The sequence below is a fragment of the Notamacropus eugenii genome, chromosome 4 (assembly GCF_028372415.1).
Source record: "Notamacropus eugenii isolate mMacEug1 chromosome 4, mMacEug1.pri_v2, whole genome shotgun sequence".
In the NCBI taxonomy this organism is placed as follows: domain Eukaryota; kingdom Metazoa; phylum Chordata; class Mammalia; order Diprotodontia; family Macropodidae; genus Notamacropus; species Notamacropus eugenii.
In genome coordinates this window covers 397968522-397986331 of record NC_092875.1, presented here as the reverse complement: position 1 = coordinate 397986331, position 17810 = coordinate 397968522, and positions in this window count along the sequence as shown.

Here is a 17810-nt window from a genome sequence, read left to right as displayed (position 1 = left end):
TACCCTGTTGGCTTAGAGAGTTGTCTAGGATGCTAAGAGTTTAAGTAACTTGCCTCTAGTCACATTGCTGGTATGTGTGAGAGACATGCTTTGGACCCAGGTCTTCCTACCTCTAAGGTGGTCTTATTCACTGCACTGTGCTGCATCACATCATTCCTCTTAAAACTTTCTTTTTGCAAAGTTTACCATTTGCTCCTCATTCTACCATCTGGGATTATGCAGAACAACTCCAGTATCTCCTTATACTGGCTCATTAAAGTACTTGAAGTCTGCTATCCTGTCTATACCACTATCCCATGCACACAGCTACTTATTTTTCTTTCAGGCAAAATAGTTCCATTTTCTTCAGTTGATCCTCCTATGACACAATTTCAATCCCCTCACTCTCCCAGTGATCTTTATTAGACATATGCCAACTTGCCAATATCTGTCCTAGATATTGGCACCTGGAACTGAACATAACGTTAAAGATGTGAAAAGAACAACGCATCCATCACCTAACTTGAACGGAGCATTATGTTTCTATTAATACAGTAGAAAATTGCATTAACTTTTCTGGGTGCTATATCATAGTGTTGGTCCATGTTGAGTTTGAAGTTCACTATAACCTCAGGTCTTTTTTTAAACATGAATTGTTTTCTACTCATATATTCTTTACCTTATGAGAAATGCCAAGGTTACCCACTGCACTCCAAGTATCAGCAGTCACCTTGACTTTTGCCCCTGGATTTCAATGACTCTGGAGGAGAGAGTGAGGCTGCCTCACTTAAACCCAACTCAGGTGAGAGTTAAGACATCACCTGGTGATACATTGGTTCTCTTTGAGAACAAGGGATATACAACAACAACTTGAACAGTTGTGTTTTTAAAACATAAGTGTGAGACTTAGGTTTGCATTTATTATATTTTATTATATTAGAATGAGTTTATCATTTTAGTCTGTTGAAAGCTTTTATATCTTGATTCTCTCATCTAATTTATTAGATTACCCTCAACTTACCATGATATGCAAATTATTTTTACATGAGAATTGTCTTTGTTACTATGAATTTGATAAATACAATCATGAACTTTTGTGTATGGCAAGAACAGAAAAAGAGGACTGATTTTATATGATACCATGAAATTCTGCAAAGTTCATCTCATTTAAAAATTATGGATGCATATATAATATAACATGACAATTCCAACACTGTCCAGCTTTTTTGTGTTCCCTTTTGATTTTCATTCTGCTTTCTCTTTTGCATATTTTAAAAATGTTTCATTGATGGTTTTTCCTTACAATTTTTTGGTAGCACTGTAACTACTTCCTGATTCCTTCCCATGCATCTTTCCCCCACTCCAAAACCCTCCCTTCTGACAAGTGTAGTCAAGCAAAAAATAATCTACACATTGGATGCATCTGAGAATGTATACATCATTCTATACTTCTAGTCCATCACGTTCTAATCAAGGTAAGAAGCAAATTTCATTATTACTTTCTTGGAATCATGTTTGATAATTGCATGTATCATAGTTATGAAGTCTTTCACAAATGTTACCCTACTCAGTGTTTTAGTTATTGCATAAATGCATGAATTGTTCTGGTTCTACTTAGTTCATTCTGTTCTAATTAATGCACATCCTCCCAGTTTTCTTTGAATCCATCCTTTTATCTTGCTTACAGTAGAATAACATTCTACTACATTTGGATAAACAATTTGTTTAGCTATTTTCCAAGTGATGAACAACTATTTTGTTTCATTTTCTTTACAACAACAAAAGTGATGCAAATTTGACAAACATATTTGTAATCTATTTCCTCAATCAAGATATTTATAAAAAGATAGAACTATGATCCAAGGTAGAGCCCTGTGATATTTCACTTGAGACTGTTTCACTGACTGACATTGATCTATTACTCAACACTTTTTGTATCTGATCAGTTTAAGAAACTCTTTGCATCTCCAACCTGCTCTAAATTCACCTCACAGCCCTATCACTAGCCTTATCTCTGTCCTGTTCTCAAAAATGTGATGAGAGATATTATCGCGTTTCTTGTTTTTGATAGACAATTAGATGATGCAGCAGGTAGAATATGGGGCATGAAGTCAATAAGGCTCATCTTTCCGAGTTCAAATCTGTAGCTTCTCACTATCTGTGTGACTCTGGGCAAGTCATTCAGTCCTGTTTGCCTCAGTTCCTCATTTATAAAATGATCTGAAGAAGGAAGTGGAAAACCATTCCAATATCTTTGCCAAGAAAACTCAAGTGGGATCAAAAAGAGTTGGACATGACTGAAATGACTGAACAAAAACAACAATGAAGTCTCCCTTAGAAAAAGCCAGGCAGACTGTGACTGTGGCATTCTCTTAGTCTGCTAATCTATTTATCTTGTCCAAAAAAAGATATATTATTAGTTTCTCATGACTATGAGAGTAATGATATTGGGGGGGGGGGGGGAAACTCAAACAAAATGAAGAGATATACATTCTAGCTATCTAAAAACTATCTCCTCCTGAAGTATTTTCCTTTTTTTAAAGGTTCTATTTGGCAGTTGTTATTTGAATAATAAACTGAATCTAAGAAGTATTTTATAAAGAAAAATGTAAAATTTTTAGCAGCCTCAAACGGCCCAGGCCAACAAACCTTCTGGAATCTTTTTGCTTTTATTTTTTGGATGATTAATTTTAGTTTTAAATTTTCTCCTTCCTTCCATCCCTTCCCCACCCACTGAGAAAGCAAGAGATGCAATATCCATTATACAAATGAAGTTATGCAAAATATATTTTCACATTAGCCATGTTGCAAAAAAAACCCAATAAAAATAAAGTGAAAAAATATGTTTCAATCATTACTCAGAGATCATCAGTTCTCTCTCTGGAGATGGATAGCATTTTTCACCTTGAGTCCTTTGATCATTGTATTGATCAGAGTAAGTGAGTCTTTTACAGTTGATTATTGTTACAATGTTGCTGTTACTGTGTACAATGTTCTCCTTGTTCTTTTCACTTCACACTAGCTCATATAAATCTACCCACGTTTTTTTCTGAAAACACTCCCCTTGACATTTCTTATAACACAATAGTATTCCATCACAATCACATACCACAACTTGTTCAGTTATTACACAATTGATAAACATCTCCCTCAATTTCCAGTTCTTTGCCACCACAAAAGACCATTTATATTTGTATATATATATATATATATATATATATATATATTTACATATATATATGTATATGCTATTTCCTTTTCCTTTGATTTCATTGGGATACAGACCTAGTAGCAATATTACTGGGTCAAAGGATATGCACAGCTTTATAATCTTTTGGGAATACTTCCTTTGGCCATAGTTGTCCAAGAACATTCGGACCAGTTGACAACTCCACCAACAGTGCATTAGTGGATCTATTTTTCCACATCCTCTTTAGCATTTGTCATTTTCCTTTTCTGTCTGTCACATGAGCCAATCTGATGGATGGGAGGGCACTTTGGATTTGTTTAAGTTACATTTCTTAAATTATTAGTGCTTTAGAGCATTTTAAAAATATGCCTATTGATAGCCTTCACTTTTGAAAACTGCCTATTCATGTCCCTTGACCATTTATCATTTGGGGAAATGGCTCTTATTATTCTAAATTTGGGCCATTTCCCAATATATTTCCTTATTTTTCTGTTTTCTTTTGAATTCTGGCTGCATTGTTTTTGTCTATGCAAAACTTTTTTATTTAAAGTAATCAAGATCATCCATTTTATCTCCTGTGAACTTATCCCTGGGAACTTATTTAGCTTATATGAAGGAACTGCCTTTGATTGCTGAACCTAGAGAGCTGTAATCTTGATAAAAAATATTGTTGGCTCTTGGCAATGGTTTTTAAATAGTCAGGTTTTTTTTTTAAAGGCTGAGACTTCTTCACAGTGTTGGTGGAGCTGGACATCATAGTGGAGGTGGAATGGTTACCAGAGGTAAAAGAAGTTTTCCTTGAAAAAACTGCTGGATTTTTAAAAACCAAATATTTTGTTGTATCCCAGATTAATGAGGTACCAGAAACTGAGTGGGAAAGGGTTCTTGGTAGTGGAGGGTGTGTATCCAGCCCTGTTTACCACTAATTTGCTCTGTGACTTTGGATAAGTCACTTCTCTCTGGGTCTTAGTTTTCTCATTGGTAAAGTCATTTAAGCTGTTGGAACTTCAGTTTCCTGATCTGTAAAATGGAAGTCCCAGGAGATCTGGGTTCAAATCTTGTTTCTGGTACTTAGCAGTTGAGTTATTTTCCTAGTCTGTAATGTGGGAATCAGCAGTGTTCAGGGTTGAATCTTGACTCTATCACTTTGCATCTGGATGACCATAGGCAAAACTCTGAATTTCAGTTTTCTTAGCTGTGAGATGGGAATAATAATACTGGGAATGATGCCAATGCTTTATAAACCTGAAAGTATTCTTTAAATGTCAGCTACTTCATAGGACCCTTATGAAGATCAAGATGAAATAATACATATTGAAAGAAATTTTAAAACTTTCAAGTGCTAAAAAATGGAAAGAAGTTTGCCTGTTTGCCTGGATAGCATCCTAGCCTAGCAGCATGAATAAAAACATCTTGCCATTTCTCTTTTGGTTATTGTAGGAGCCTGTACTGACTTTGTGGAATTTCTTGGTAGAAGGTTATAAATGATGTATCAGAAAAAATCCAGCAACAAATCCACCACCAAAAATCTTGGTTTGATACAGTTCTGTTCACTGCTAGAAAAGTTCAGAGACAACCAGAGAATTCTGCAGAGTTCAGAAGTCCAAGATGAAATAAAAAAAAGATTCCCTTTCCCTCCACATTCTAAAGCATTCAACTACTTTCTGTTCTCTGGATGTTTCAAAAGACTAGATTAGTTTCAGTGTGAGGGCTCTCTCCCTCAGCTCTTCAATGACTTGGGAAGTCACCCCCAGGAGTTTTTCTGCATGTCATACCTCCACAGTGGTCGTTGAAGAAATTATCGGTGCACCAAGTAGGGCAAGCCAGTAGAATTTCATTTAAAGCCATTCACTGACAAGGTCCTGCTTGGGTTTGGATTATCTGATATAAAGATGTAAAATGCAGTTTTAGAAAAGAATCCAGAATATATCATTCTGTTACTTTTACTTTTTAAATCTATTCCCTCAATTCCACTTTTATATATTTCATCATATCCATATTATCCATAGCAATAGATGTAATTTTCTGACATAATTTAAAGTTTTGGATTTTTTTCTTAACTGGTTCCTGTATGGATACTAGGGCAGGTGAGTGGAGCAGTGGATAGAGTGCTAGGCCTGGAGTTAGAAGCATCTGAGTTCAAATACAGCTTCAGATACTTCCTAACTGTGATTTTGAGCAAGTCACTTAACCCTGTGTGCCTTAGTTTCCTTACCAATGAACTAGAGAAGGAAATGACAAACCACTCCAGTATCTATGCCAAGAAAACCCCAAATGGGGTCACAAAGAATCAGACATAACTAAAAATGACTGAAGGACAACAAAAGAATGGATAGTGCTTTGTGTATTTGCTCTTTCAGTTTCTTTGTCTCAGTTTATCTGCCTGTTTTCTTTCTTTTTTTCCTCCTCTTTTCTTCTATACGCTTCCCCTTCTGTTTGTTTGTGCTTTTCTTTATTAGAACTTTTTTGTTGTTGCAATTACTTGGATTTGCTCTTGTTCAACCTTGGATTCAACCTCCTGCTGAAGTTTAAATATCTATATATCATCTTAACCATAGGTGGGAAACCTCTTGACTGTACCTGGAGGTGAATTTTAACTGAGTTTAATTTCATCTGGTCCTCAAACCAAGGTGAAAGAAGCATCTCCTTTTGGATAGAAAAAAAGCATAACCTGGCTTTGTGTCACTCATCATATTCTTTCTCTCTCTTTATGGGTCTCTCTATGTTCCCCCCCGCCCAGATATGTCTGTTTCTCTAAGTATTCTCTTTTTTGTTTGTTTTCTATCTGTTTCTCTTTCTTATGTGTCCCTCTCTATTACAATTTATAGTGAATTTCTTTTTCCATTACTCTTTATGAAATATAATCCTCTACTTCCCTTCATTTTTTCCTTTTCCCTCCCTGGTTCCACATCCCTTCATTGGTCAATGTTAAATAATGATGGTGAGAGTTTACATAAGACTTCAAAGTTTGCGAAACACTTTATCTCACTGGGTTCTACAACAGCCCAATGCAGTGGGTGTTATTACTATTTTGCCCATTTTCCAAATGAGCTCTTTGAAGCCCAAGAGGGTGAAAAGATTTGTCTGAGGTCACAAAGCTAGTAAATGTCTGAGGCAGGATTTGAAGTCAGATTTTCCTGATTCCAGGTCAGGTTCTCTATCCATTGTTCCATTTAGATATTTATATATAGAGATGCACTGTAGACATAGGGATAGTTATAGAAATATATAATATTTATTTATTAATATTTAATAATGTACATATATAATATGTATATTATGTTACATATAATAATATGTCCACACATTCTATATATATATACATACATGTGTATTTGATGTATTTGTTGAATTTTATTTCTCTTTTCAATTTAAAGTTTTAATACTTCTTTACATGTTTTCCCACCTTCACCCTCATCTTCCTCCAATTCAGGAGTAAGGGTTAAGGTAAAAAACCCTTTTAGGAAGCTGTACCAGTTTTTAAATTGCTGCCTGACTTATTCTTCTGTCCCATTCATTTGCTCATTCAAAATCTTTGGTGACTTCTTTATGCCTCCCAGGGAAATGCCAAATTCCTTTGTCTAGCATGTGATGCCATCTATTTAGTGTAATATTGTGTCACATCCCCTCTCCCCCTCCCTTCCCTCCATGTACTCTGCTCCAAACTGGATTCTTTCCTACACATGTGCTGCATTTGACTTCTCCCATGTCTTTTATTCATGCTGCTTCCTTTGCTGGAAATGTTGTCATGTCTCCTATTTGTCTGCTGAATTCCTAGCCATCCTTTAGAGTCTGACTCAAACAATTTCATTTTTAATCCAAATGTCATTGAAAACTTAGAAGAAGTCTCATCTCCAATACATGTTTATCCTAGATCTCAGTTCCAGACTGCTTGCTTTTCTCTCTAGAATAGTTCAGAGTTAGGACATGTTAAACACTTAATAAATGTTTATTGCCTACCTTCTTACTCAAATGCCCCCTTTTTCAAGAGGTCTTGCTTGACAGTCAGGGAGAATGCCATACTGATACTGAAGTATCAGTCAGCAATGATATTCCCCCTGCTCCTCATGGAACGCTTTGCTCTAGCAACTCAAATGCATTCTTCATATAATAGCGACTATAATAAGAAGTCTGTGTTAGTATTTTTCCTACCCTACTTCTCTGAGATATACTAAGGATACATCAGACACTGTAGTGAGGATGCAAAAAAAAAAAAAGGCAAAAAAGTGTCTGCTCTCAAGGAGCTCAGGGTCTATGGAAGGGACAACCTGGAAACTACTATGTACAAAAATATATATTGAGGATAGTCTTAGAGGGTAAGTATTAAGATTAAGGAGAACTGTGTTAGACTTATTGCAGGAGGTTGAATTTTAGTTGATATTTGAAGGAATCCAAGGGAGCCAGGAGGTGGAGATAAAGTGGGAGTTAGTTCCATGCACATGAGATCAGCCAGTGAAATGCCCAGAACTGGGAAATGAAGAATTGTGTGGGAGGTATAGCAAAGATATTGGATTGCAAAGCACATTGAGGAGAATAAGATGCTGGATGACAGGAAAGGCATTTCAAACAGGTTATGATGGGCTTTAAAAACCACATAGAGGATTTAATGTTTGAAAGTGGAAGTGATAGGGAGCTACAAGTACCAACCTGCACTGCATTGAGAGAGGACATTTCCAGCAAAAGAAATAGCACGAACAAAAGATTTGGGAGCTCTCTCTGAATATGTGCATTTTAAAATACATAATGCACATGTGTCAGCACTGAATTTTTAGGGTTGTTTTCAAGGAAACCCTCTGTCATTCTAGTAAGCACCTTCTCCTCCCAGCATCTTGTGGGTTCCCACATTGAACCCCTTCCCATTAGATCTTTATTGTCCCTGTAACTTTGCTTTGCTCTTTAAGTAGAATGTGCAGTCAAGTAAAAATGCATTTATGAAGTACTTACTATGGGCCAGATGCTGTGCTGAGTTCTGAAGACACAAATGCAAGGAAAAAGAAAGCCACTCTCTGCCCTAAAGGAGCTTCCATTCTCACAGAGGAAGACAACATGAAAAAGGAAGCTGAAAAGCTGGGGGGAGGAGGAGATCAGAAGCAGGGATGCACCTGTATAGGGGGATGGAGATGAAATCCCTCAAATGAAGGATGGATGGTCCGTGCCTTTTTTAAAATCTAAACTGTAGACCCCTTTCTTTTCCCCTCATGGAGTACACTGTCTTAGAAAGTCTTTCCTCTAGAGACCACACTGGGCTTGGAGTCAGGAAGACTTGAGTTCAAATCCAAGCTCAGATGTGTATTGTGTGACTTCTGTGACCAGAAGTGTATGATCTTGGGCAAGTTATTTAACCTCTATTTGCCTCAGTTCCCTCTACTGTAAAATAAGGATAATAATAACATCTACTCCTCAAGGCTGATGTGAAAATCAAATTTTTAAAGTGCTCAGCACAGGGCCTGGCATACAGTAGGCGCTATATAATTGCTCATTCTCTTCCCTTCTCCCTTTCTAGAATGTCTGGTGGACTTCTGAATTCATGAATTGATTTTTTTTTATGATTCATACAAAAAAACTTCATTGGTAATGACTGAACCCAAAGGCATGTGTGCATTTACTTAACTTTTTTGACTCATAATATTATTTCTTAAATTATCAACTTCATTTTTGTTAGAACTTCTATGTAGACACTTCTTTTTCTTTCTATTTCTATTTTATCCTCTGGTTCTAGAATATTTGGGCAGTTTTCCTTGATAATTTCTTGGAAGATGATGTCTAGGTTCTTTTTTTGATCATGGTTTTCAGGTAGACCAATAATTTTTAAATGATCTTTCCTGGATCTATTTTCCAATGAGATATTTCTCATTGTCTTGTATTTTTTTCATTCTTTTGGTTTTGTTTTGTAATTTCTTGGTTTCTTATAGTCATTAAGTTCCATCTGCTCCATTCTAATTTTTAAAGAACTATTTTCTTCAGCAAGCTTTTGAACCTCCTTTTCCATTTGACCCATTCTGCTTTTTAAAGCATTCTTCTCCTCCTTGGCTCTTTGGACCTCTTTTGTCATTTGGTTTAGTCTATTTTTAAAGGTGTCATTTTCTTCAGCAGTTTTTGGGTCTCCTTTAGCAAGTTTTTAACGTGCTTTTCATGATTTTCTTGCATCACTCTCATTTCTCTTCCCAATATTTCCTCCATCTCTCTTACTTGATTTTCAAAATCCTTTTTGAGCTTTTCCATGGCCTGAGACCATTGCATATATTTTTTGGAGGTTTTGGGCACAGATGGCATGCATTGCTCTTCCTCATTCAAATGGCTGTGCTCTGCTCTGAGCCTGGGGCAATAAACCTTTCCTGTCAGCCTTCCATGTTGTCTTGGGCTGGAAATCTCCTTTACTCTGTTGCTTTCTGGCTTCTGCTGCTCTAGAATTTGTTTAGAGTCATTTTTAAGAAGTATTTTATGGGCTATAGAGGTAGAACAAGAGCAGGTCCATCTTTCTACTTAGCCATCTTGGCTCTGCCTCCCATAGCTTTTATCTCTTTACTGACAGCAGGTAGTTCTCCAGGACAGAGACTGTTCATTTCAATTCATGGGCATTTATCTGCCTTTTTAGCATTATCCTTTATGGTATATTCTTTTGTCTGTACTTTCTTCACTTCATATCAATCTTGTATTTCTCAGAATTACTCACATTCACTGGTTCTTATGCGTTCTCGATATTTTAAAATCTGACCTTGAACCTCTTTGAGTTTAATGCCAACTCCACCCAATCTCCACCAGCTATGTATGCAATATTTTCTGAGTAGGAATGAGTTAAACTAGGTGTGTAAAATATGAGAAAGGTGAAGGAAGTTGAATGACAAGTGAGGAAACAAGGAGGACAAGTCAAGTCAGATATTACAGAGGATTAGGATTAAGAACTGGAAGGATTTCATAAATGTTATCTAATCTAAGCCCTATATTGTACAGATGAGTAAACTGAGGCCCAAAGAGGTCATATGGTTTGACCTAGCAGAGTTCCTAGCACACAACAGGCATTTAACAAATGCTTTTGACTGATTTCCTGGTTTGTAAAAGAGCACAGTTAATTGACATAAGAAATGGCAATATCCTAACTTCTGTTCTCCAACTCCAGGCGTATCTTGTAAGCAGATGGAACAATGTGTCCAGTGGTTGGGCACATGGCTGTGTGTCTTGTACACAGTTGGTGTCTTGTACGTAGTAAGTGCTTAATAAAAATTTAATTCATTGTTGGCAAAATATTGCTGTCCTTTGTACATAGTAGATGCTTAGTAAAAATTTTATTGATTGGTTGGCAGATATTGCTGTGCTGAATAAATGTTGCTTAGAAATCTCTTTAATTTGAATTCTGGTTAATGCAGTGCACATCCCTGAAGATAAAGAACAGGTAACTGACCATGTTCTCTGTGAAACAAATCCTTATTTTCCCATGAAGCCCATGAAGTCCTACCCCCACGTCTGTCCTCCTTCTTTCTCTTTCTTCCAAACTAAAGGCTAAAATATCCCTGTTTTCTTCCTCTTCTAACCTCTTAATTATGACCACAGCTCTCCACCGGGCTCTTGTTCTTTCCCATGTCCTTCCTTCAACATATAGCTAAGGAAGCAAAACCATTTTGAAGGCTGATTCTTTACTTCAGAGCTTTTGTCTCATTGTGATTCATTTTGGAAGGAAATATGTCAGGTGGGTTCCACAATGCTGACTTTGGAAGATGGATGTGTCAGGATAGTTTTAAGGTTAACAGTGACTCTATTTTCCAAGGTAAGATCTGATCTTTGAGGGAGATAATTTTTAATTATTATTGTCAGGAGTCAATGTGTATCTAATTGGTTATTGGTTACTGCATGAAATATGAAAATAAACTTGTCAGATGAGACCCTCACTGGACTATCTGAGTGAGTTATAAAAGTTCCAGTCAAATGATTTTGGAGGGACTGGTGTGACCAATTAATATGAAATTGATTCATCTGGAAAAGCTAAAAGAATAATTAATCTGAGATTTTTTTTCCTGAAGTGGGACATGTGCCATTTTTTTTAACTGCTTAAGGTACATTTAGTTGAAATGTCTATTGATAACAGGTATTTCATTTTTCAAGTTCAAAGTGGAAATAATTTTCAGTCAAAAAGCATTTATTAAGTGCTTATTATGTTCCAGGCATCATACTAAAATGTAGGAATACAAAAGAAGGCAAAAATAGTCTCTTTCTTGAAGGAGTTTATATTTTAATGGTGGAGATAGCATGTAAACAATTAGGTAGATGCAAGACATATACAGAGTAAAAAGGGGAATGCATTAGCAGCTAGAGGAGGCCAGGACAGCCTTCCACAGAAAGTGGAAATTGAGCTGAGTCTTGAAAGAAGCCTTGGAAACTGAGAGGAGGAGGTGAGGAAGCAAAGCATTCCAGATAGCCAGTGCAGAGATACAGGTTATGAAATTACTATGACCACGCTTCAAGGCAGAGCTGGAACTGGAATCATACCAATTCAGCGTTATTTTAGAGGGAAGGAGGGAGTCCAGTCCTAGTGGGTTTAATTGGTTTCCTGCCCTTGCTGTCATGGAGGGTGGGTGGGTGGGCTAATATCTTGCCAGGGACTGGCCAGCCAGTCAGTAAACTGTGAGTTTCCAGCTTGGAAAGGATGAATCCAGAGTTGGGGGTGGGGAGTAGGAAGAAGAATGTTTCAGAGAAGAGACAGGGCTGAAAGAAGGGGATGGTAAGTAGGAGGAAAGGGCTTGGCTAGGGAATACAGAGTTTATTAGACAGAGAAAGATTAAGCTAGGAAAAGAGAAAAAAAAAACAACCCAAGCAACACCAGAATTTTTATCCTAGACTATAGTAGTCTATCACAACAAACATTTGTTAAGCTCCTACTATGTTCTGGACACTGTGCAAGGAGCTGACAATGCAACAACAAAAAAAGAGAAATTGACCCCATGAGGGAAACAGCTGGTAACATATGCTGTTGATGTGGTTCAGTAGTTTCAGTTTGTTCCTGGCTCTTTGTGACCCCATTTGAGGTTTTCTTGGCAAAGATCCTAAAGTGATTTGCCATTTCCTTCTCCAGCTCATTTTATAGATAAGGAACTGAAGCAAATTCTTGGCCAAACTCACACAGTTATTAAATATCTGAGGCCAGATTTGAACTCAGGAAGGTGAGTCTACCTAACTTCAGGCCTGGTAGTCTATCTGCTGTGCCACCTAGCTTCTCTGATACACATATAAGAAAATGCAAAATCTGTATCAAGTAATTTCTGGGAGAAGGACACAGGCTTAATACGAAGGGTAGTTTGTTAAAAACAGAATTCCAGAAGCCAAATGGAATGTTAGGGAACAATGAGAATAGGAACACAGGAAGGATTGGACTGACATGTCCAGATATGAGGGAGAAGGGATTTGTGGTCAGGGAAGGGAGCCAAGGCAGATGAAAAATAAGAAAGAATTGGGTGATACGAAAAGATAGTTCAATGTTGAGGTTTTGAGTAAAGGATATTTTGGTGGAGATGGATCTTGGGCAAAAGGATGTTTGCACACATTACAGATTTATTTAATTGCAATTTTATGTACTCTAGACAACTAGGTGGCCTAGTTTACGCAGTGGATGGAGTGCCAGACTTGGAGTCAGGAAGACCTACCCAAGTTTAAATCCTGTCTCAGACACTTTGCTAGTTATATGACCCTGGAAAATAATCTAATGTCTCTCAGATTCAGTTTCTTCATCTGTAAAAAGAGAGTAATACAAGCTCCTAACTCTCAAGGTTGTTGTGATGATCAAATGAAACATTTTAAAAATGCTTTGCAAACTGTAAAGCACTTTATAAATGCTAGTGATCATGACGATGTTTTTCAGCTTTAAAAGTAAATAAATACTAAGTATTGAGGCCAAATCACCGGCCCGATCCAAGGTTAAATGCAGGTTTCTTTCTGTCCTGCATAGTTTTTCCTTTGGTGAAAAACCAAACCTGCGTCTCTGTCCTACGTTCTGTGAGCACATCTACGATCACTGCCACTTGGGCACTGGGAAGCAATAGGACCAAATAGTCACGTTATCACCTGTTGTCTCATGTCAGCTAATCTGAATGTGGTTCTTTAGAACTGGCAAGGCAGCATCATTTGGCAAGTGTGGATCTAGGGCTTCACTTTCAGTTGAATAGCATTTAAAAGTATTTCCTTTATAGAAAAGCTATGGCTGGACCTGTATTATTCACAAAAGACTCCCAAGAACAGCAAGGCCCTTCGAGGAAATAAAGGGCCTTTTTATTTTCTATATTTTAGCATGAGTAAGACTACTTTCAAACCTCTTAGTCATGACATATTGGAAACAGGGCTTGCAAATAGAGAGTGTGCTCTCTGGTATAAATGATTATAGTCTCTCTTTGATGTTCTGTGCAGTGAAATATCCAGGACCACATTCCAGGTTGAATGGGCAGTCTCTGAATATGCACAGATTTAATATATGTATATACACATACATACACACACACACACATATATGTGTTGCCTGTGGGGAACTGTGTCATAAGGCGTAACATGGAACCGAAATTTAGGAAAGTCCAATGTTGATCCTGCAATGAATGCTTTCCCAGCTGGGTAGAACGTGCCTATAATTGTGCTGGGTTACCATGTCCTTTAAGAACCACAGTCATGATAACAAGGCATTGGAGGAGGACTTTGATGGAACAGCTTTGTCTTTTTTGCATTGCACCACAGCATCAAGCACAGCTCCTTGTAGCATAAATTAACTAATATTGGGTGTTGAATAAATAAATGAAGAAGTATTTTCAAATGACTGAATCTACATGATGCTACAGAAAGATACATAGGTAAGTCACTGAAAAATTAAAAAGAAATAACTAATGTCTTTCCCCCAGCTACATATTTTTCATAGGTAGATGAATCAGAGAAAGAGACAGACAGAGCCAGAGCCAGAGAGAGAGAGAGAGAGAGAGAGAGAGAGAGAGAGAGAGAGAGAGAGAGAGAGAGAGAGAAAAGGAAAGCAGAGGAGAGAAGAGGAGAGGAGAGGAGAGGAGAGGAGAGGAGAGAAACACTCCAGACAGATTCCTACTCCTTTATAGCAAACACTTGCTGAGAATGCAGTAAAGATCAGTTTATTTTTATCAGGAGATAAAACCCATTGCATAAAGACTTTAGTTGCATACAGCAACTAAAGTCTGGGGATAACAAGAAATTCCTGCGAATAAATGAAGCCAGTATAGCAGGCAATAATAAGCAGAGGAAAAGGGAAGAACCTGAGAGGGGAAAAATTCACCAAGACTCAGTGGCAGCAATAGTCAGGGAAGCTGCAAAATTCACTCCTTCCTTGGGTCAGTCGTAGCCTTACAATGCCCTTCTTTTGCTATCAGCTGGCCTCTGGTGCTGGCCTGTGGTTTCCAAAGTTTCCAGAAGCTTCTGCCTCCTATGATTCTTCAGTCCCTCCTTTGAGCTGTGAAGAATGACACTTCTCATTGGCCTCATTATGGATAAGGAACTACACACATTTTCTTTGGGTTTCCTAAATGGCAGTGTTTCCCAGAGCTGCTCTTCATGGGGAGCTTATCAGGAGGGTACATATTAGACTAGAAGAGTCAAGGATGAAAAAGAGAGGCAAGGTCAGTTAAAGGACTTGGAGGCATTCTTGTAAGTTAAGCAAAGTGGTTCTCTGTGACAAGGAAAGAGAAGGGAGATTTTTGAAGTAGAGGATCAGGAACTACATTGGACAAGGGTATTGGAACCAAGGGACCTTGGATCAGACAAAAGAGAGGCTGGTCATTTGTCCATTGGCCTGGAATGATTCAGTATTTTCTGTACTTTTGCAGAGATAAATGGAAGGACAAGGACAAAGGTCTGTTGGTTTTAGAAAGTCAGACTGGTAGTTTAGTATCACAGGAATTTTTCCAGCCTGTCCTATGGACTTGGCCTTTGTGTGATGGAGGGAGAAAGGGATTTGTATAGCAATAAATCAGATACAAGAAAGAGGGAACCAGGGCAGAAGAGCCTTTATTAAGTTAAACCTCTTATGTGATCACAAACAGATAAAGCTGCCACCTTCCACACCTCTTTTCCTTCTAAGGGATGGAATGTGAAGGGATGACAGGGACCCTTGGACTGAGGCTGTAATTATCGTAAAAGAACCAGTATTGTTCATAGGATCAGAGCTCTAGATTTCAAAGAGACCATCTAGTCCAGTCTTGTCATTTTACAGATATGAAAACTGAGGCCCTGGGAAGTTAAGTGACTTTCTCAAGGTAGTACAGGTAGTAAATATCAAAGATGGAATTTGAACCCAAGCGCTCTGACTAGCACCAGGACTCTTTCCACTGTGTTATGTTGACTGCAGTTGCTTATTGAACTTTTAGACAAAGGAGAAAGAAAATATCAAAGATAAATTATTAAAGAGGGTAGGGGAGGATCAGAGCACAAGTGCTTTGAGATGATCTTTTACCGGAATTTTGACTTGTTTTTATTGTAAGTTTCAGTGTGTCTTTAAAAAAGAAAAAGTGCAACACAGAAAGAAACCAGCATTTAATTTTGGCTTGGGCCATTGGTTTGACCTGTATTTATTTATTTGCTTTTATAGCTGAAAACCACAACAATAATAGCAGAAATACTGAGAGTTAGCATTTATACAACCCTTAAAAGGATTTTTTTTAACTGCACATTGTTTTGGTGTGGAAGAAATCCCTTCCTCTTCTCCCTCTTCCTTCTGCTCTTCCTCTCCTTTCTTTATATTCAGCTCTCAGTTATCCTCTGATGTCTCTCCTTTTTCCTTCTTTCCACATTGCCTGACGTCTTTTCTGGAGGGATGCTCATTTTAGCGTCCCCAGATTGCCTGGCATGTGGCCTGCAGAATCCTCTCTGTGAACGTTAGCAGATGCTTATCGGAGCGTGTCAACAAATTTGCACAGACATTTGCAAATGTCCAGGCTGTTCTTCCCTCTCAAGTTTTCCTCGTGCACTGATGGGATGAAAGAGAAGGGGGAGAAGTGAAACAGCAACACAAACTAACCCCTGTAGTCTCATCATTACCTCTCCATTGGCCCACTGGGAGCATTTTAGCACTCTCAAATCCATTACCAAGCTGGAAACGTTCCAAGGTTGCTAACAGCTGGAGCCATTGGTAGCATTCTACATGCTGGGTGGCAGAAGCAGGGGTGTAAGAGAGATGGAAGCAACATTTATTTATGCAGGGTATTGGGTTGTCTTTTATTTTCTCCCATAGTTTTGTCACTCCTTCCATCGCTCTGGTGGTAGAAGGGACTCAGAATATGGGGAGAGAGAACTAGATTTGGATTCAGAGAAGCTGAATTTGAATTCTGGTTCTGCTGATTACCCCTTCTGTTACCTTGAACAAGTCTCTTCTTTTCTCAGGGCCTCGATTCCATCTTCTGTAAGGGAAAAATACATTTATTAATCACCTACTATGTGCCAGGCACTGTGTTGAGTGCTTTATAATTATTTTTTTCATTTGATCCTCACAACCCCATGAGGTGGGTACTATTGTAATCTTCATTTTGCATTTAAGGATACTGAGGCAAAAATGCTAAAAGCATGAAAGCTACTGGGCTGAATGTGGTCCTAGATCATAAAATTATAGGATCATAAAATCATTGTTTTAGAGTTAGAAGGGATATTAGAGGCCATTGAGAAGACTTAGAGATGAGGAAACTTGAGACCCAGAGAGGTTAAGCAACTTGTTCAAAGTCACACAGTTGGAGATAGAAAGTGAACCAGGTTCTTCTGACTCCAAATCCAGCCCCTTTTCCATTGCAACATGTTGCCTCTCTATTATTTCTAGAGTTCAGACGCGGAGCTTAAGAGCCATTCCTTTGACCTTAGAAACCTGCAATTTCTGGGCTGGACTTTAGCCATCTCTGCCATTTAAATTTAATTCTTGGGAACTGATCGACCAGGAAATAGATTTAGAAGCGAACGAAAGGAAATGTGTTGGACTCTTGGCTGGCATTTCCACCTGAGAATGGTAGCAATTTATTAGATAACTGAGCCTTGAATGAACAAATCACCACCATTTTTTTAGCTGTTGTTCTCACTTTCTTCTATCTCATCATCCCAGAGTGTGAGCTGGTAACTGAATAAAATTCACCTTCAATTCGGCTCCCAGTTTGCTTGTTCCTTTGGTTATTAGAGGGACAAATCTCTTGGAAGATGTTATCTTGCTGCTACAGTTAAGAACCATAATAGGTCTCCAATAATTTAAAGAAAGATAGATCTGCAAAGGCTGAATTGTTTGGGGTCATAATTTAGATGAAATGGCAGAGCTCTGGGAAAGCTTCCATAGCATATTTTTACCCTTATGACCTGTCTCTGAGAGTCATTGTTAGCCAGCTCTCTCTTCACAATGGAAAAATTCATCCCCATATTTGAGTTGAGAAAAAAAAAAAACCACAACCCAGAACCCAAACCAACCAGCCAAACAAAAACCTAATACATTTTACTTGAAAATAACTCTTTTACCAATTGTCTTAATGATAAACTTTAGACATTTTAGGGTATTTTAAAATTTATAACTACAACTAGCTCTATGTACTTCAAAGACAATACTCCACTGATATTATCTGGGAAGCCACAGAGCCTAATGGAAAAGGGGCGGAAGGCCTGGAATCATGTTTGAGCTACTCAGCTGACA